The sequence below is a fragment of the Oxyura jamaicensis genome (assembly GCF_011077185.1).
Source record: "Oxyura jamaicensis isolate SHBP4307 breed ruddy duck chromosome 13 unlocalized genomic scaffold, BPBGC_Ojam_1.0 oxy13_random_OJ106581, whole genome shotgun sequence".
NCBI classification, from domain to species: Eukaryota; Metazoa; Chordata; class Aves; order Anseriformes; family Anatidae; genus Oxyura; species Oxyura jamaicensis.
The window spans coordinates 55482-73422 of NW_023304324.1; the positions used below are offsets into that span (position 1 = coordinate 55482).

Here is a 17941-nt window from a genome sequence, read left to right on the forward strand (position 1 = left end):
CCTGCCCCGCAGGGCCCCTCCAGCCCCATTCTCCTCCTCACTGTGTGCAAGGGGAGGAAATGAGGGCTGGACGTAGCTGCCACCATGGCCTCTTGCCCCCTGTTCCTGCTGCATTGGCTGTCCCTTCTCTCCTATTCACCCTGCTCCTGGGTGGTGCTGAGCACTTTGGAGCCCTGGCTGGCAGAGGGGGATGTCCCCTTGTATGGGGGTTGGAGGACGAGAGGAGGGCCCACAGGGACAAACAGTGGAAGTGCTGATTTCTCCCCTGGGGGCTTTGCTGGTGTCTTTCATAGGCAGGAGTGAGGGGAGGAAGACAGGCCTAGCCAAAAAAAGAGCTTAGGCCAGGCCTGTAGGAGCAATGCTCTGTGGAGCACCAGGCCATGAGGCTTCATCCTTTGTCGCAGAGGCCTGAAGGGTGCTGATGGAGCCTTTGGGGCCATCACTGCACCGAAGATGGCAGGTTGTAAGGGGGCAGCAGGGCCAAGCCCCGCCAGTGGGGCTGTGAGTGCTGCCTGAGCTTCAGGCCTGTGCTTATCCTTGTCTCAGCGTGTATGAGCCAAGTTCTGCCTCGTCCTCTGTCTTTGCAAGAGGAGAAGTGTCCAGTAGCATGAGGCCGTTTCCAGACTGTGTTTTTCTCCCCAGCTACAGGAACTTTTAGGGGATTTCTTACAGTGCTCAGAACAGGCTTCTCTGTCCCATGCCAAACTGCAGGTCTGCAGCTGATCCTCTCCAGGGCTGTGACACTAACAGCAGCCCTCTACAGCTCCCTTCATCCCACTTAGCCCAGATTTCCCCTAAGTAGGTCACTTGTTAATTGAGGGCAAGTACAAAGTTGCTCTGTTCCTCCTTGTCCTTCCAGGCTGGACAGACCCCCAGAGGAGCTGTGAGGCTGGGTGATGAAATTCATCCCTGCTGGCTGCTGCAGCTCCAGCACCCTGCTTAATGCTGTGTGAAGCCAAGGAGGGCTGGGCAGGGCTGGGCTTGCTCCTGTGGCCTGTCAAATGTCAGCCCTTGCTTGGCTGCAAGGAGGAGACAGCAACAGCTAGAGTCTGTTTTGGGAGCTGTGTGGAGGGAGGGAAGGGTGCCTGCCTGCTTGCAGGGGCGTGGGCTGCAGAGGGGGAAATGTGCTCTGGGTGGAAATGTGGTCTGGGCTTTCCTACGTTAATTCCCTCAGCTCCTCTCCCATCCCCCCAGACCCCAGAAGAAAACATCAGCTCCTCTCACCCCCCAGGGGTTGGCACCCATGGCTGCAGTTGCCTCCAAAGCATCAGGGGAGGGGACAGCTTTGCCCTTCACTTCCCCGGGGGAGCACGTTGTCACCACAGCCCCCAGCAGTGCCCTGTCTGTAAGGGGATGCCTGAGCATGTTAAGCAGGACCATGTCCCATCAGTGCTTGGTGTTCCTTCCTGTCATTGCACAAACGGGCAGCCATAGGGCACCCAGCTGCAGCTGAGCCAGGAGGGGAGCTTGCCCTGTCCCCCCTCCCGTGCCTGGGCTGCACTTGCCAAGCCCATGTTGTTTAGCCCCTCACCAGTGGTGCCACGGAGAGGCCTGGGCTGGCTCCAAAGTCCATGTGGGAGTGTGGGGCCGGCCACCCTACTGTTGCCATGGGCCTGCTTGGGGCTGGTGCAGAGCGGTCTGAGCAGCCCCATGCTGCAAGGAGATAGTTCTTGGCCTGGGTCTATCCTGGGTGGGGGTTAATGCTATGCTGGGACTTGGTGCCCCAGCTCAGCACCCCAATAAAGCTGGAGCCCTGGTCAAGGTGTGCCTTGAGCCAACAGTGGTTCTCAGCAGCCCCCAAGGTGCTCAGAGCTGGGGAGGGGGGCAGGGAGCTGCTGGAGCCCTGCGGGTTGGCATCACGGCCATACAGGGGAGGATCAAAGCTGGCCCCTGGCCCCAGCCCCTGGGGGACTCGGAGAGGAAGGATCAGAGGTGGGAACCCACTGTGGAGCCGCCACAACCCCTGCCCTCCTGGGCGCGTGTTGCTTTCCCATGCTACCACCAGCCCCGGATGCCTGGGGTGGGAGCGGAGTGGGGCAAGCCGGCCCAGCTGAGCAGGTTTGGAGCTGCTGGGCCTGTTTGCCAGGGTGGGGATGACTGCGAGTTGCTGACGGAGGGGCTTTTGGGAGTTGCGTCAGGTTGAGCATGCACAGTCGTGCTTCCCACCCCGGGGCAGGGCTGGGCACGGCTTCTTCGCACTGCCAGGTCTGCTCCCAGGGCCGGGGGGTGCGGGGTGCCAAGGGGGTGCCAGCAAAACCCCTTCTTGCATGCGGTAAGGGACAGGAACAGCGTTTGGTGCTGCATTCTGCATGAAGCCAGTGTGGCATTCCCCAGCCAGCAGAGGGGAAACTGCTGCTCCATCAGTGCTGTGCCCCAGCACCCCTCCCCTGCTGACCCAGCACTCCCCCACGTGGCACAGTGGCTGCTTAGGGACAGGGCAGGCGTGGAAAGCGTGGTGGGGCCGTGTGGGCGCTGAGTCAGCGGGGCCAGGCAGGTGGCTGCGAGCCTGGGCTGGGAGCGGGCTGAGCCCTGTGTTGGGGGCCTGCATCCCACAGCGTGTTTGTACCCCCTTCATACCTCTTGTGTCCATTGCCCCCCTATACCTTCTTCCCTTCAGCTTCCCAAGCACCAAGAGAGCTCCCCTGGGGTGCAGCTGGGCTCAGCCACTTGTCCTGCTTCTGTGGGCTCATGTGTGGGTGCCTCTTCCACCCAGCTGCTCTGATCTCTGCAAACCTGTTGTGTGAAAAGCCCTTCTGCAAGACTTTCCTGGCTCAGGGCTCCTTGGCGGGACGTGAGCTGCAGTGCCGGTGTCACCAGGGCCACACTGCCCAGCGCAGGGGCAACCAAGGGTACCTGCGCACAAGGCTAGCACCAGGGCAGGGTTGCACCATGGGAGCCGGGGGAAGTCAGCGCCCACTGCTCCCCCCGCTTCCCTTTGGCACTTGGCAGCAGATGAAAGTGCAGTGGGTGCTGCCCTGGGGGCCTGCGGGGTGGGTGCCATCACCCCCCCACCCAGAGGCCAGCACAGCACAGGGGATTAGGTTTAAGCCAATTGCTGCTGCCTGTTGGGGAAACGCTAGGACACTTCTCCGTGGCCCCACTGGTGAGTGCTGGGGCAGGAAGGGCACAGCCAGGCTGCTGACATGACAGCCTTGGCATCAACCAGGGTCCCTGCACCACCTGGGTTCCTTGGGTGGGACGGGATGGGCAGCGAGGCTCTAATCCCAGCCTGAGCGTATAGAGCCAGGAGCTGGGGTTTGTCTTCCAGCTCACTGCCTCTTCCTCTAGAGAGGCAGCTGAAGACCCCCCTAATATTTTTTGGGGGGTTGGGTTGGGTTGTGGCACAGCACGCATGGCTCCCAAGATGGAGAGGAGGCAGGAAAGCACAACTGAGGTCTCCCTGCAGGCACAGGAGGATTTATAGCTGCTGAGCTGCTGCAAAGACTATGACTTTGTAGGAATCTTGGAGGGGGTAGAGGGAGAAGAAAGCTGCCCAAAAAAGGGAGTGTGGCAGCTCAGCCTCGCCTCCCCGGAGCTGCTGGGATGTCCCTGGGAGCCCTGCTAGGTTCTGGAGGCGGGTTGGTCCTGCGAGGAGAGAGGGAGAAAAAAGGGTGGCTGCCTGTGAGCCCCAGGGCAGCAGCCCTGCACCCTGCTCAGCCTTCCTGCTGCATCCTGCTCCTGCTGCTCCCAGCTCCCCGTGACTCAGTGCTGATGCTGCCTTGCCAGTGGGGAGACTGAGGCACAGAGTGTGCAATGCCTGTGACTAATGTTGGATAGGGGCAGGTGTGGCTTCCCCCATGGTCATTATCAGGGAGCACAGCTTGTGCTGGGGACCTGCTGCAGCCTTGGAAAGCCCTCTGTTGGGTGGGGAGGTGGGGCTGAGCCCCCCCAAAGCTTGATGAAATGCTGCATTGCTAGAGCCAGGTGGACTGTGCAGTGGGAGCCCCTCAAAGGAGCCCCTGCCATTCCCACTAGGACTTGTCACCATCACCTTCCCACCGTGACAGTAGACCGCAGACCCCGTGGTGGCTGCGCTCCTCCCAGAGCCTTGGCCCCACGTGCCAGCACAAGGCAGTGCGTTCCCATCTGGGTGTTTGGTGTTTGAGAGCAGCCTTTGCCATGCCGGCGTGGCAGGGTGGAGCGGGGAGAGGTGGAAATTATCATTTTGGTGGCATGGCATCTGGGAGAAAGTCCCAGGGGGAGCTGCCCGCAGTTGCGGTGCACTGCAGGGGCCGGGCTGACTCAGTGTGGGGTGCTGGCCATAGTGTGGCCCAAGAACCAGGCCCTATACTGCTCCCACAGGGGCTGGTAGGAAAGGACAAACCCAAAACACATCCCAAAATGTCCCTGCACTGCCACAGGACCCTGGAATGCTCTTTAGGTGTGGCAGGGGAGCCGTGCCTCAGCTTCCCTATCTGGGAAATGGGTCAGCGCTCTGGGCTGTGTGCGCAGAGCTACCGGCAGCCCCTGCATGGGGTGCGGGAGCCCAAGGCGGCACCATGGGGAGATGTGCTGAGTGCAGGGAGGTGTGCTGAGCGTGGGGAGATGTGCTGAGCGCAGGGCCTGCACCCTCCGCCCCGGCCACAGGGCAATAAGGCAGGTAGGCTTTGCCACAGCACGGGATGAAAGGTGGTCACGAAACGTGGGGAGACAAAACCTAGCCCTGATTTATTAGTGAGAAGGAGATTGCTGCTCCTCCGCAGCTGCTGGGGCAGCTGGTTTGCTGGCAAGCTGGGGGCAGGTTGGGGATTCTCAGTGAAACGTCTCTTTTTGGCCAGGGATTGCCAATATTGTCCAAAGCTAATGTCTCTCATGGGCAGGGTCAGCTTTGATACATTTTTCTGGCTGAAAAAAAGGGCAGAGAAAGAAAGGAAGAAACAACCAAAACTCTCTGAGTTGGCATTTCCTGAACGCAGTGCTGTATTTTTTTAATTTGTGTGTGTGAGAGAGAGAAAAGCGGCTTTCCAGCCTGCAACTGCATGCCATTTAACCCCCCTCACCGAGCTGGGATCCAAACAAACTGCTTGGAAATGCTTGAAACAGAGCACTTAGAGCCACCCTAAACCAAAAGTGCTGTTGCGGGGAAAGGGGGGCGGGGAGGGAGAGGGGTAAACAGTTTGGGTTTTGATTCGGAATTTCCAGGAAGGTTTTTGTGATTTCCATTTTTCCTTCCCATGGGGGACAGGAAGGGTTTCCCCAGTTGTGTCCTTCCTGGAGCAGGGTGAGTGTTTTGGGGTGCCCCCAGGAGAGGGGGTGCTACCTCTGTGGGTGCAGGGGATACAGCAGGAACCAGGCTGCAGTGCTGGGGACACGGTAGGGGACTGCGTGGGATGGTGCCCTTGCAAAGAGGACTAGCAGCGGGCAGGGGATGCGGGGGACATGAGGGGCACCCTGGTGATGGGTTTGGGTGCTGATGAATGTCCCACTGGTGACACAGGCATCTCAGGGCTGGCAGGGAGAGGGGACATGGGGGACCTGTGACCCCTGTGGGCATGGGGAAGGGGACACCGGCTGCCTCTCTGGTGGCGTGGGAATGGTTCTGCTGCTGCGTGGGGTGAGGATAGAAGGGGGGCGGGAAGCCCCAGCCGCTGCAGGGCAGGCAGGGAGGGCAGCACAGCCCTGCCTGCTGCAGCCGAGGCAGCACTGCCACCTGCTGTCCCTGCCTGGCCAGGCTGCCTGCTGCTGCCTGCTGCTGCCTGCCATATCTGTTCCCTTCATCTGCCTCCATCCCATGCCTGCAAGATGCATCCTTCCCTTCGCGAGAGCGTGACACCAGAGCGCAGTGTGCCCTGCGCTGCTGCCAGCCCCGAAGAAACGGCCAGGAGAGACACTTGGAGCTGAGACCTTTATTGGTGCAAGGGTGGTGAGGCATGCACGTGGGCCCGCTGAGACACACCCCTCCAGGAGGGCACCGAAGGGCAGAAGCAGGGTGAAAGGCCACCAGTGGTTTTCTCTTGCAGGGGGCTGTGACCCAAGGGGACATCCGTCATCCCCTGGCCTTTGGGGATTGGGATTTCCTGGGCTGGGCTGTGTGCTGCCCCACATCTGTTGGGTTCCCACCCCCGCTCACAGCTCCACAGGCGTGACCCCATACCTTGTGCCTGGCTCCTCCAGATGCCGTGGCTCCCCTCAGGGTCGGGCCGTCTCCTGATGCAGAGCCGTGGCCCCAAGAACAGTATTTCCAGGAATCCCCAACAGAGCGCCTAAGGGATTCCTGGGAAAACTGGACCCTGAGAGCACGGCGGCCGCGGCCCTCCCCCAGTCCCTGCCCTGCACGTCCCCTCCTCTGGCAGCTGCCACATCCCCATTTCCCCCCCGCAGCACACCCATCACGCATGGCTCCCACCCTTCTGTGCCACCCCCCTGCTGGTGCCCAGTGGCAGGCTGGGGTCCTGAGCAGACACAGGGGGTCCCTCGGCCAAAGGAGAAACCTCCAGACCCCTCAGTGCTTTTTGGGCTCCTCCTCTCCCCCTTCCCCTTGCAGGGGTGTGGAGCTGTGGGACAAGCCCTTCCCCGTAGCTGGGGCTCAGCATCCTTCTGGGGGCTCCTGGGGACACGCTGACTGCCCGCAGGCACCCTCCCCTCTGCTTCCCCACCAGCCAGGAGACTGTGGGGCTGCATCCAAAGCATGTCTGGAAGAACTCCCTGCTCCCTCAGTGGTGGGAACCTGGCCCCAGAGACCAGCCGGATGGAGGGGGCAGACCCCTACCATCAGTCCTGCTCCCATCCTATGCCCTGAGAAGCCCCCTGGAGCCCTGCCCCCCAGCCACGAGCTGTGCTCCCATCCCGCTGCGCATCCATCTGCTTCCATCAGTCCTCATGGCAGGCAGTGGTCCAGGGGTGTCGGGGGTCCCAGGGCACAGTTCCTCCCTTCCCGAGCTACAGTGCTTCATCTCAGACTCCCAACTGACCAGAGATGCAGCACTGCACCTTGGGCTGGGAGACATGGAGGAGTCCGCGGCTGTGCTCGCTGCCTCGCTGCAAGTTGTGCCACAGCATGGCTGTGTGTCTGGCTGCTCTGCTGGACAGACAGACTTCATGGCTGTAGGGACAGACAGAGGCTGGGGGCTTGGTGAGGTGGGAGGGCATGGCTGGGTAGGCTACAGTATGGGCTGGGATAAACCTCTGTGCTGAGAGAAGGGCTAGAAACCGGTGTCTGTGCATCCCAGTGCTGGAAACTGGTGTCTGTGCATCTGGGTGCTTCTGAGGGACCCAGGACCTGGATCCAGCACTGGGGTGTCGCTGCTGGGGGTCCCAAAGCACAGGGGTGTGGCTGCTGGGATGGCTTCAGGATGCAGGACTGCTCCTCAGCAGGGCCAGGACACCCCCAGGACAGTGTGGGGATGAGGGGGGGGGGGGGGGTGTCCAACACAGTGCTTCCCTCCCTGCCCTCTGCCCCTTCCCATCCCAGGATGCTGCTTCCAGAGCCAGTCCCACCCCAGCTCAGGCACCAGGGAATGAGGAGAGTGTGAAAGCCCCATGGTGTTTCCCATCCCTGTCCCCATCCCTGTCCCCATCAGCACCTGCAGGAAGGCTTCAGTCCAGCTCCAGGAGCTCAGATGCAGGCCAGGGTCCACAGGGGGGACATCCCCTGCTCCCTCACTGCGGCCACAAGGGAGAGAGTCTGGGGGGAGCAGGAGGAGGGGAGGATGGAGGGAGCAGCCAAGCCCAGAAATGTCTTTCACAGGCAAGCACTAACATCCTGAGCAGAGCTGAGCTGTGATAAACAGACCATCCATCACCATAGCGTCCCGCTGCTGGGCCCCAGCAGCCACGGCGCTCCCAGCAGCCTGACGAGAAGCAGATGGTGTGGCTCTGGTGTGGCCCCTGGCATCCAGCACCGGCCCCTCCCGGCCCCCGGGGATGGATGTGCCCAGCCAGGAACCGGGGCACAAAGAACCCAGTGCCTGTGCCAGGACCCCAACCTGCTGTCCCCGGGTTTCTTGGGAGGAGAAAAAAGGGAGAGCCCCATGGTGCCCCAGACTTGGTACCCACGTCATGGTGTGAGTCACCCAGGAGGGAGGTTTGGAAGCAGCCTCCACTAGCATGGGTATCCCTGCTCCCAGCTAGGTGGGCCCTGAGCCCTGGCCAAGGTGGGCTCCGTGCCGTGGGGAAGGGCTGCCTGCAGGCCTCCCCTTGCTGCCCCCCTGCCCTGCACCATGGCAGAGCCCAGCCTCAGCCCTGTCCCCAGCCTCCTGAATGCCCAACGCTGTGCACACCCCATGAGCACCTCTCTGCGAAGGGGCACAGTGCCTTTTCACAGAGGAGCAAAGCCTGGCTCAGCACTTCCCTGTGCCCCAGGAGCCAGCCCTCCTGCACTCCGGGTGGTGGGAGCTGGGGATGGTGGTGGTTTGCTCATGGGGGATGCCGGCTTTTGGCACGCTGGCTTTGCCCGGCTCATGCTGTCCGGGGGTGTACAGTCCTGGTGCACCTCCAGCAGCTCCAGTGAGGACTGTGTCCCTGTGAAAGACAGAAGGTGGCAGTCAGCATAGCCGTGAGTCCCCAGGGGCTGCAGGCAGGGCTATGCGGGGCAGTGAGCCCTGGGGCACCCCTCAGGTCCCTGGCACCCCCAGGGCACTGAAGCAGGGTCTCAGTGGGGCTCCGGCACAGTGCCCTGCCCAGGGGCTCAGATCTGGTGTGAAGGAGCAGGGGGTCAGGCACCCGGAGTCCTGTCCCTGCTGTGCATCCCCTGTGGGGCATGGTATAGCTGTAGGTCATGCCACGAGCTCTGCAGGAACCCTGTGCTGCCCAGCCAGGCAGTGCCTCCCTGGGCACTCCTCCTCTGGCTGCCCATCACCAGCCCATCCTTGTGCTCCCTTCCCTGGGAGCTGGACACAACCAGACCCGCGGGGCACCGCCAGCATGACGAGGTCCCCTGGCAATACCAGCAGCCCCATGCACACACAAAACCCTGCAACGACCACAGTGTTCACAGCCTCCCTGCTCACACCGTGGTTTCCCCAGCCCAGCAGTGCTGGTGAGCCACTGGCCAAAAAGGCCACTGGCTGGGCACCATGGACAGCTGGTGCTGGGGGACAGAGCCTCTGCTCAGCTCTAGCCCAGTGTGCCCTGCTCCATAGCTCAAAGATTGCTCAAAGCTGCCTGTTCCCCAGATACTGGGAGCCCAGGACAAGTCCCCTTCTCCTGTGGGCAAGCTGGAACATCCCCAGCCCCATGCAGCCATCAGAGGTACCTTGCCCCAGCCCTGCATGGGGTCTAGGGACAGCCCCATCCCTGCCTGCCACCAATACCCTGGCCAGCTTGGTGGGAAAAGCCAGGCTGGAGACTTCTCTTCACCCGCAGCGTGGGGCTGGGGACCTCAGTTGCCATCCCTGGGGAGGTGGCGGCAGGGAAGAAGCACCATGAAAGGCAGGAGGAATGCGTTGGGCTGCACATCCCACTGCTGGGAAGCAAAACATCTGCTGGGAGCTTGCCTGGGGGAGGGAGGTACCCTTGTCCTCCCTGCTCTGGCCTCATCGCAGCCTCCTCATCCTCAGGAGGGGCAAAAAACCAAAAGCCTCAAAAAGGGTGCTCCAAGGCCTGCCCTTTCCCCCTTGTCTCTGCTCTCGTTTTTGGCCCAGTTTCCCAGGGAAATGGGGCTCACACCCATGTGCCACGCGGCTGCCATCCTGTGCTCAGCCTCTCTGAACCAAGCAGCCAAAGTAAAGCACTTAGCCCTGCCAGGAGCATGCGTGCACATGGAAGGGGCATCATCCCACCTCCAGCCTTGCCAGTGCCCGATGGCATCCCCTGGCAGCACCGTGTCCCCCACGTGCCTGCGGGGACAGCTGGGATGCTCAGAGCCACCAATCTCAGCCTCCTCATAATGCCCGGACATGCTTACATGCTTCTCCCAAGATGAGATTTACAGCCCAGCCCCCGCATAATGACCACATGCTCATTAAATTCACCAGCCCCACATTGCTCATCCCCTCACTCACATGGGCACGGATGTGCCGTGTGCCCACAGGACACAACCGGACCGGACCCATGGTGCCCCCGATGTGCGGGTGCCGCCAGCCACAACTGCTTGCCTTGACAGGTGCTCCCCAGAGGGTGTCCACACAGGGCAGTGCTCACAGCGCCTCGGTGCCACCGGACCCACGGGTCCTGTCCCGGCTCCTGCCATGCTCACCTCCAGCCTTCGCCTCCGTGTCCCCACATCCCCAGCCAGGCGAGTGCCGGCAGCCGCCCGCTTCCTCGGTGGTGGTACTGGGCTGCGTCAGAGCCCATCCCAGCAGGGCCCTCCCCGTGGTTACAACACAGCGCCCTTTCCCCTCTCCAGCATGGCCACTCCTGCAGGAAATGTCCTTTTTTAATAACAGTTGGGATTTGTTTCCTCCTTGAAATTCCCCAGCCTCCTTTCTCCAGTGGTGAGGGCCCAAGCCCAAGTCTTGCCTCAGCCTGTGCTTTCTGCAGAGGGAATCCTGAAAGCCCAGCAGGACGGTGCTGCCGTGGGGGCTTTGTGTCTGTCCTGTGCTTGGGGGGGGACAGAAGGTGCTGGGTGACACTGGCATCCATGCCATGCAGGTCTGAGCTCTGTCCCTGTCCCAGCCGAGCCCATCCAGGGACCCAGCCATGATCTCTAGCCCTCAAAACCCCATGTGCCACCTCCAGCTGGCTGAGCTCCTGCTGGGTTGCACCAGTGAGTGCTGCCTGAGGCAGGGTCCGTGCTTGGTGCCCCCTGGGAGGACAGAGGGGGGGCAGCTTTTGCTCACTCAGCTCTATGGGAATTGAAGCCACACGTGGGGATGATGCTTTTTTGGGCTCTGCAAGACAAGCGGGAAGCAGCCCCCATGAACAGCTGTCCTGCACAGCATCCAGCGGGGCCCTGCCGAACACCAGCTCGCCCAGCATCTCCATCCCAGCCCCCTCCAGCCCCTCGTTCCCTGGCCAGCCTGGTATTAAATCAAAGGTTTGTGAGAAAACAGAGGGGGCCAAGGGAGATCCTAATCTGGTCCCAGGCTGATTAACCCTGGGTTCAGGCTGAGGTCCTGATGCTCAGCTATAAATAGCAGTGCCTTTCCTTTCCCATCCTCCCGCCAGGGCTGCAAAATGCCTGCCCTTTTATGGACAAATCGGCAGATTTGGAGCCTGGGCAGCCCTCATCTCCCATGCTGGGGGCAAGCCAAGGGGGCCCAGGGGGATGCTGCTCTTTCTCTGCGGGTTTTGCTGGGATAAATTACAATGCCGAGAACAAAGGAGCAAGTCTGGGGGTCTTTTTTCCTGTGTCTTAGAGCTGGGGATGGGTGCAGAGGGGAAAGGATGGAACTGGTTTGTACTCCTTTTCCCTGGGCTTGCAGCTCCTCTCCCGGTGCCAAGTTGAGGCCAAAGTAGCCTAATATCTGGGATCTCTGCATCCCTGTTGAGGCTCAGGGTGGTGGCCCAGTGGGGATGTCAGAAAAGTGAGCCAGAAGCAGTGTCTGGCGAGTGTGTCACCTCCAGGCTGCAAAAGCAAGTGGCATCTCTGTGTTTGTGACAGCAGACAGGGGACAGGCCCCTAATCCTGCCCTGGCAGCAGGAAAATCCCTTCTTGCCCCCACAGCAGCAGCACTGGGCCCTGCTGGGTCCTGTGGTGGCTCCTGCAAACCACTGGTGCTGCCTGCTGTGGCGAGGGACCAAAAGCCCTCTGGCCACACCAGAGTTGGGCTGGCAGGGCAGAAGGAGCTTCTGGCGGGGCAGAAGCAGTGGGAGAAGGGATCGTGGTGAAACATAGCTATGGAAGAGCCTGGCCTCCTCATGGACCCCACTGCCTTTCCCACAGCCTCAGTTCTTCCTGCTGCCTCCAGCCCAGCCACTGCCTCCCCCAGCCGTATCTTGCCTCCCTCTCACAATGCTGCCTCCCCGCATTTCCCTGGGCTTGGGGGGCTCCCCCTGCCCCGTCCCCCTCACTCCCACCTGGCTGAGGCCAGCAGGATGGTGTTTTTTGGGGTGCAGGCATTTTGGGGGGCAGAGCGAGCCCAGCGGGTGTCACCCCAGTGGCAGCTGGAGCGTGGGAGCGGGCTGGGGGCTGGCCCTGCTGGGCTGTTTACACGGCACATTCCCGGTCCGGAGGAAGTGGTGCGGGGGTGAGGTCCCAGCGGGGAGAGGCCATCACGTCACCGGCCTCCAGCCCTCCGAGGGGACGGGAGCCCAGAGCAAAGCTCCCCACAGGGACAGCTCCCAGATGGCGCAGGCAGGAGTGGGGCTGAGGCTCCAGCAGCCCTGGGGTTCTCCGCTGCCCCACAGCATGGCCAGGCTCTGCTCCTCACCCATCCCTGGAGCCATCGGGAGGAGGTGACAGGGTGGCCGTGGGGATGCTCCTCTGCACCACAGCCCTACAGGATGCTCTGTGAGGTGAGCATGGCGCAGGCAGCAGCGAGGCAGGGACCTTGTGAGCCATGGTCCGAGTCCCCTCTGGCAGAGGCATGGTCTTGGTGTGGTTGGAGCTCATTAGGCTGCCAGCACTTCTGGTTGCTTATCAAGGCTTTATCATCTTATCTCTGCTCGAGCAAGGGAGAGGGGGAGTGCTTGTGTGTGCGTGCAGCAGATCCTGCACAGCAGAGGAGCCCAGTTCATAAATCAACTCCCCAGTAGGCCCCATATTTGCTTTGCCAGCCTCACCAAGCTGAGTCAGTAAGAGGCATTAAACACTAAAAGAAAATACCCCACATAGGCTGGGTCCCAGCAAGGAGACGAGGCACAGGAGATGATCCAGCACAGCATTTCACTCACGTCTGGTTCTCAGGGCACCATATCCCTGTGTGGCCAGGCTGTCCTGTGTGAACATGCAGGCAGGGCTGTCTGGGAATGCCTGTCCCCACACCTGGGGACACACGTCATGGCCATGGCGGGAGGCAAATCCCTGCACAGGGCTTGGGTCCCTCTGGCAGGGCTCTGGGTGCTGTGGTTGTGCTGCCCCTTGCAGCACTGCTGAATCTGCAGCCATCGCCATGGTAAAGGAGAAGCATGAAGGAAATGCCGAGCCTGTCCTCAAACGCACACCACGAGCACCTGAATGCGGGCACAGCGCTGGCCCTGGCAGTCTCCAGGCTTCCAGAAATGTCAAGCCCCATTCCCCATGTCACTGTGACCATCTCCAGCTCCTCCACCAGCACAAAGAAGCTCCATCCATTGCCTAAATCTGGCAGCAGGAGGGTGATCACCCTAAGCATCCTGAGCCCATGAAGGCGGAGACATGGCCTTGCGCTGCTGCACCAGCTCCATGTGCTGCCAGCTGCACAGCTTGTGTGTCTGCATGGCTGGGATGGGGCTGCTGCTGCTGGGGAAGGGTCTCTGTCCCATCCCTGGGGGCAGCCCAGGGCTTCCACCCCACCTGTGGGATAAAGGTGTGGGACAGGAAACCCTGGGCACCCCCCAGTAACCACGTCCCTAACACGGAGTCAGAACTCAGCTCTCCCCGTGGTACCTATGGCTGTGCCACACCAGCCAGCATGTGCTGTCCCTTCCCTGAGCCACAGGGCCAGAAGTGCCTGGGGAGCTGGGCCAGCACTACACCTACACCTCCTGGCCAGTGACCCCCAGCACAGCTGGGATGGGGCAGGAGGAGGAGGAGACCCTGCTCCCCTGCCAGACCCCGTGTCAGCAGAGACATCCCTGAGTAGGGCAGCAGCACATCTCCACCGCCTCAGAGAGAGCAGTGGTGGCACAGAGGTGGGGGCTGCACGGTGGATTTGCACAGCCCTGGGTAGGCAAAAGGGCTCGGAGTGAGGCAGCAGCAAATGCTGCCCCAGCGCCCACAGGCCTGCAGCCCCGGAGAGGGGTGCTGGGGCTGCTTCCTGGCTGGGAGCCTCCCCCTGCGCAATGTCTGCTCTGCTCTCCTCTCCTCTTCAGTGTGTGTGTGTGCAGCTGGCCAAGGTCAAAGGATGGTGAAATGGCTCCAGAGCTCAGATTTCCAGGCTCTTGCCTCAGCACTTGCTATCTGACTGCGGCTCCCACAGGCAAGCCCATGCTGCTTCTCCTGGTGCGGCACTGGGCACTGCAAGCACCCCAGTGTACCTCCCCCAGGACCCCAGCCCTGTGAGTGCTGTGGGGTTCCCAGCCCTCGGGGATGATTCCTGGGCTGGCAGGGCCCCCTCGTGCCATGCCAGGAGGAGAAGCATGCCGTGGGTGGGCATTATGGGTTGATACAGCCCCAGCTCCTACAGGCAACAACACAGTACCCAAAGGCACCCAGTTTCCCCTGCCCAGCCCCTGGAGCAGGGCAGCAGCAGGATCCTGAGCCCCTGGAGAGGGCAGGTTTTGGTAGGGTGAGAACAAGCCTCAGAAAATCCTGATCAGGAACAAGGCAGATTCTATGTTAAAAAAAGAGAGACCAAGAAAAGGAGGGGAAAAAAAAAAAAAAAAAAAAAAAAAGCCCTTAATCATCTCCAGACTGCCTCCCAGACTGCCTCTTGACAAGCATGGAAAGGAGGGAAATGCCACTCTTTCCAGGAGCCATCCAGAGCTGCAGCCTGTCTAGACACAGCCTTCCCCAAATTCCTGCTGATAAGAGCTTGGGAAATCTTTGGCAGAGGCGTGTGCATGTATTTGTTGGAAATTAACTCCTCTCCCATTGGCCGGCAGTGGGGAGGTGATGGCATTGCCCTTGGGCATGGTGCCGCAGGCTGGGATGCTGGGGCTGGGGCAGGAATAGCCCCATACTGGGGCAGGCCTGGGGACACTGCCACTGCAAGGGGATGCAGGCAGGGGACAGCACAAAGGCAATGAGTGCCCCATGCACCCAAGCCAGGCACTGCAGGGGTGATGGTTGCAGGGGCTGGGGTGTTCGGTGGGTGCCAGCCCCACTCCCTGCCTTAGTTTCCCCATCCGTGTGGTGGGGAAGGAGATGAGGAGAGGCAATGGTGGCTGCACGGAGGAAAGGTGACGGGTCAGGGAGAGAAAGCAAGGCTCCTGGAAGAGAAATGTCCAAAAGCGAAACACCGGAGCAACCCGTCAGTGTGCTTCAAGGAGCACCTTGGTGCTTTTGGTCTGGAGTTTTGGCACAAGACAGGCAGAGATGGGGCACTGCCTAGGGAGCATTGAGGAGGCTTTGCTCAGCTGAGGACCAAGCTGTGCCCGTCTGCTCGCCCCTCACAGGGACAGCAGGCCAGCCACTGCCCACTGTGTGCCCTATGCCCTCGCCACCAGCCCCGTGGTCAGCCTGGTGGCTCTGCTGCAGGCTCCCATGCTGCATCCACACTCGGCAGCCACTGCTGCAGCGCCAGGGAGGCGAGGACGCAGCAACCATTCACCCAGATTGCAGAGAAGCAGGGGAAACTCCGCAGCTTGGGAAGATGCCAGCAGTGCCGGCTGGGGGATGCATTAAGGCAAGCGAGGCGAGCCAGCAATGTGGGCTGGGCTGGCGGCAGGGTCCTGCAGCTGTGGGTTGTGGGGTGCTCTCGGTCGGCACTGGGTGGGGTGGTCTGAGCACCCCGCAAGCCTCCGGCAGCAAACCCTGTCTGTGCCTGCAGCCTGCTCCCCGCAGCACCGGGCAGCGCAGCAGGGTGAGCAGCCTGGGGCTGCTTTCCTCACCAGAGCTGGCCCTGCCTGGGCTCACCACTGACTTCCAGTTTTTTCCATCGCAGATGTTCCCAGAGCAAAAAGCAGTTCCTTCTCCAGCTCAGCCTCCAGATGGCCAGGAGAGCCCTCTGCCCCACCATGCACCCCTTCCCAGCACTGGCACAGGGCTGACTTTGAGCAACCTTTTGCTCAGGACCCTGCAGCACCGATGCAGCTCTGACCACTCCTCATCACCTCTGAGCATGGTGAATTTCCCTGCCGGTGCCCCATGGCCATGCTCCATTCACCTCCCTCCCCTTCTCAGGCACAGCTGTGGGTTTGCAGTCCTGTGTGCACACACATGGGGTGGGGGCACCCTGCCCACAGTCCCGGAGACACCCCACCAGAGGGAATGAGGGTCCCATGCTTTGCAGAGGGGATGCTGGAGGATCCGTGCCATCCCCTGCCTCCTGCCCGCTGCCCCTGCCCACCCCAGCCCCAGCCCAGAGCCCCCGTGGGCACCTACCTGCCACCCCACACCTGCCAGCACCGCGCCGCGGGGACATGGCTGTGGCCACCTCCTTCTGCCGTCACATTATAACCCACCACTGGGACCCCTGTGCTGCCAGCTGGGGTTTTTTAAGCAGCTGGCATGGGAGCCCTCAGCAAAAACTCCTTCCATGCAGCTTGGAAGCTGGAAAACCTTTTTCTTTTTACCTTATATGAGCTGAAGAAGGAGGCCAGGCTGCCGACGGCCACATCTGTCAGGGGCGCCGAGGGGACCCATTGGCTGGGGTGCCTCACGTGGCGCCGCCGCCTTGACCTGCGGCTGCTCAGCCGAGTGTTGGTTTTACCCCCTAAGGAAGGGCTGCTTGAAAATTTTCATATTTCTTCTAAATTTGGAGATTTCAGACAATGCTGGGAGGCTTGGCTCAGGATGCCAGAGGCCCATGTGGAAGTCATTAAGTCCGAGAGGGAGAGCAAGAGAGAGGGGGAGAGCGGGAGTGAGGGAAGGAGGGGTGGCGGGGTGCGGGGGGAGGAGATGCGAGCGCTGCGCCTGCTGCCAGCTCCTTGCCTGGGAACAGACGGGAACTCGCTCGGAGGAGGTCTGGGGGAAGAACAGGCTTCCCCCCCAGCCCCCTGCTCATCCCGGCCCTGTCCGTGGGGCGCAGGGGGCCAGGCTGGCAGTGGGGCTGGGCATGGGGCGATGCTGGCAGCCGTCCTGCCGGCAGGGCCGCGGGGGAAGGAAGTGGAGATGCTCCCTGGCCCAGCTTGTGGTTCCCATTATTTTGAGAAGCTCCATCTGGCCTGGGAAAACGATGCTGGGGCGGCTGTGGGGCTGCTGTATGCGCAGGGACAGCAGTGGCTGTGGAACCCCAAATCCTGCGGTGCGACCTGGGTGCCCGTGGTGCCTCTCCTCAGGGTTTAGCGTGGGTGCCCCATCACTGTGGGGCCGTGTTGGCCCCGTCCCATCCCGAAGCATGAGCCCATGTATGGCAGCCGCCCCACGCAGAGGACAGCTGTAACCAGCAGCCAGCTGGCAACTCAGAGGGAAATGCACCGCACCGACGCGCCCTTGTCCTCCCACGCCAGCCATCAGCTCAGGGCACAGCCAGTGCAGGGGGCACGGCTCAGAGGGGGGGCACCCCTGCTTTTGGTAATGATGTCCTGACTGGTCCCAAGTCCACCCCCCAAGTGATGCTTCATCTTGTGGGGCTGTGACGGGCTCGTCCTCAGCAGCAGAGCATGGCTCTGGAGTGGGGAAGCAGGCGGTGTGAGGTCCATTGCAGCCAGCAGGAACCAAGTGCTACTTGAAGCCCAAGGCGGGAGGAATCAAGAACCTCTCCTTCATGTTTTCCCAGCTGGAGACACTCCTGGGAGGAAGCAAAGGGCCAGGCTCTGAGGTCTTGTGTCTTGAGAGACCCTGGCAGCTCACAGGACAGCACTCAGCCACCAGCAGTGCCAGGGCATACGGCTGCTGCGTGCACCCAGTGCGAACTGGAGGGGCCTGGGAAGGGACACACAATGCCTGACACTGCAGGGCCCAGCCTGCAGGCTGTGTCTGGTGGGGAGGACTTCCACTGACACAGCCCCAGAGTGGCTGGGAAATCCCCGCTGCCATGGTGGGCAGGGGGAGAGCAGCCACGATCGGTCCTCCCATCCCCATCACCTGTGATGTGGGCACAGCACTGAGGCTGCTGAGCCATCACACCAGGCTTTGCCCAGAGACAGCATGCCAGCATTTGGTGTCCCCTGTCCCCTCCAGAAGGACAGAGCTTAGGGAAGTAATGGAAAAGGTGATGATGTGAGGAGCAGGGGCAGCATGCGCCAGGCTGTGTGAGGTGCGGAGCTGTGCCCACAGGTCTGGGGACAGTGCCCAAGGTGTGAGCAAGGGACAGGGGCAGCAGAAGTGATGCAGGGAGGTTACACCAGCAGTGGGGACGGGTGGTCTGAGAGGTGG

The 17941-nt window shown here is 61.5% G+C and overlaps 1 long non-coding RNA gene across 1 annotated transcript; it reads right to left on the reverse strand.

Annotated features, from left to right (window-relative positions):
- Positions 1 to 8256: 8256 nt before the first annotated feature.
- Positions 8257 to 16209, reverse strand: LOC118157900. The gene is made up of 3 exons (XR_004746740.1): positions 16007 to 16209; positions 10136 to 10296; positions 8257 to 8460 (listed from the first exon to the last, which is right to left on the reverse strand). It is a non-coding gene; the product is annotated as an uncharacterized LOC118157900 (long non-coding RNA).
- Between the last annotated feature and the right edge of the window lie 1732 nt (positions 16210 to 17941).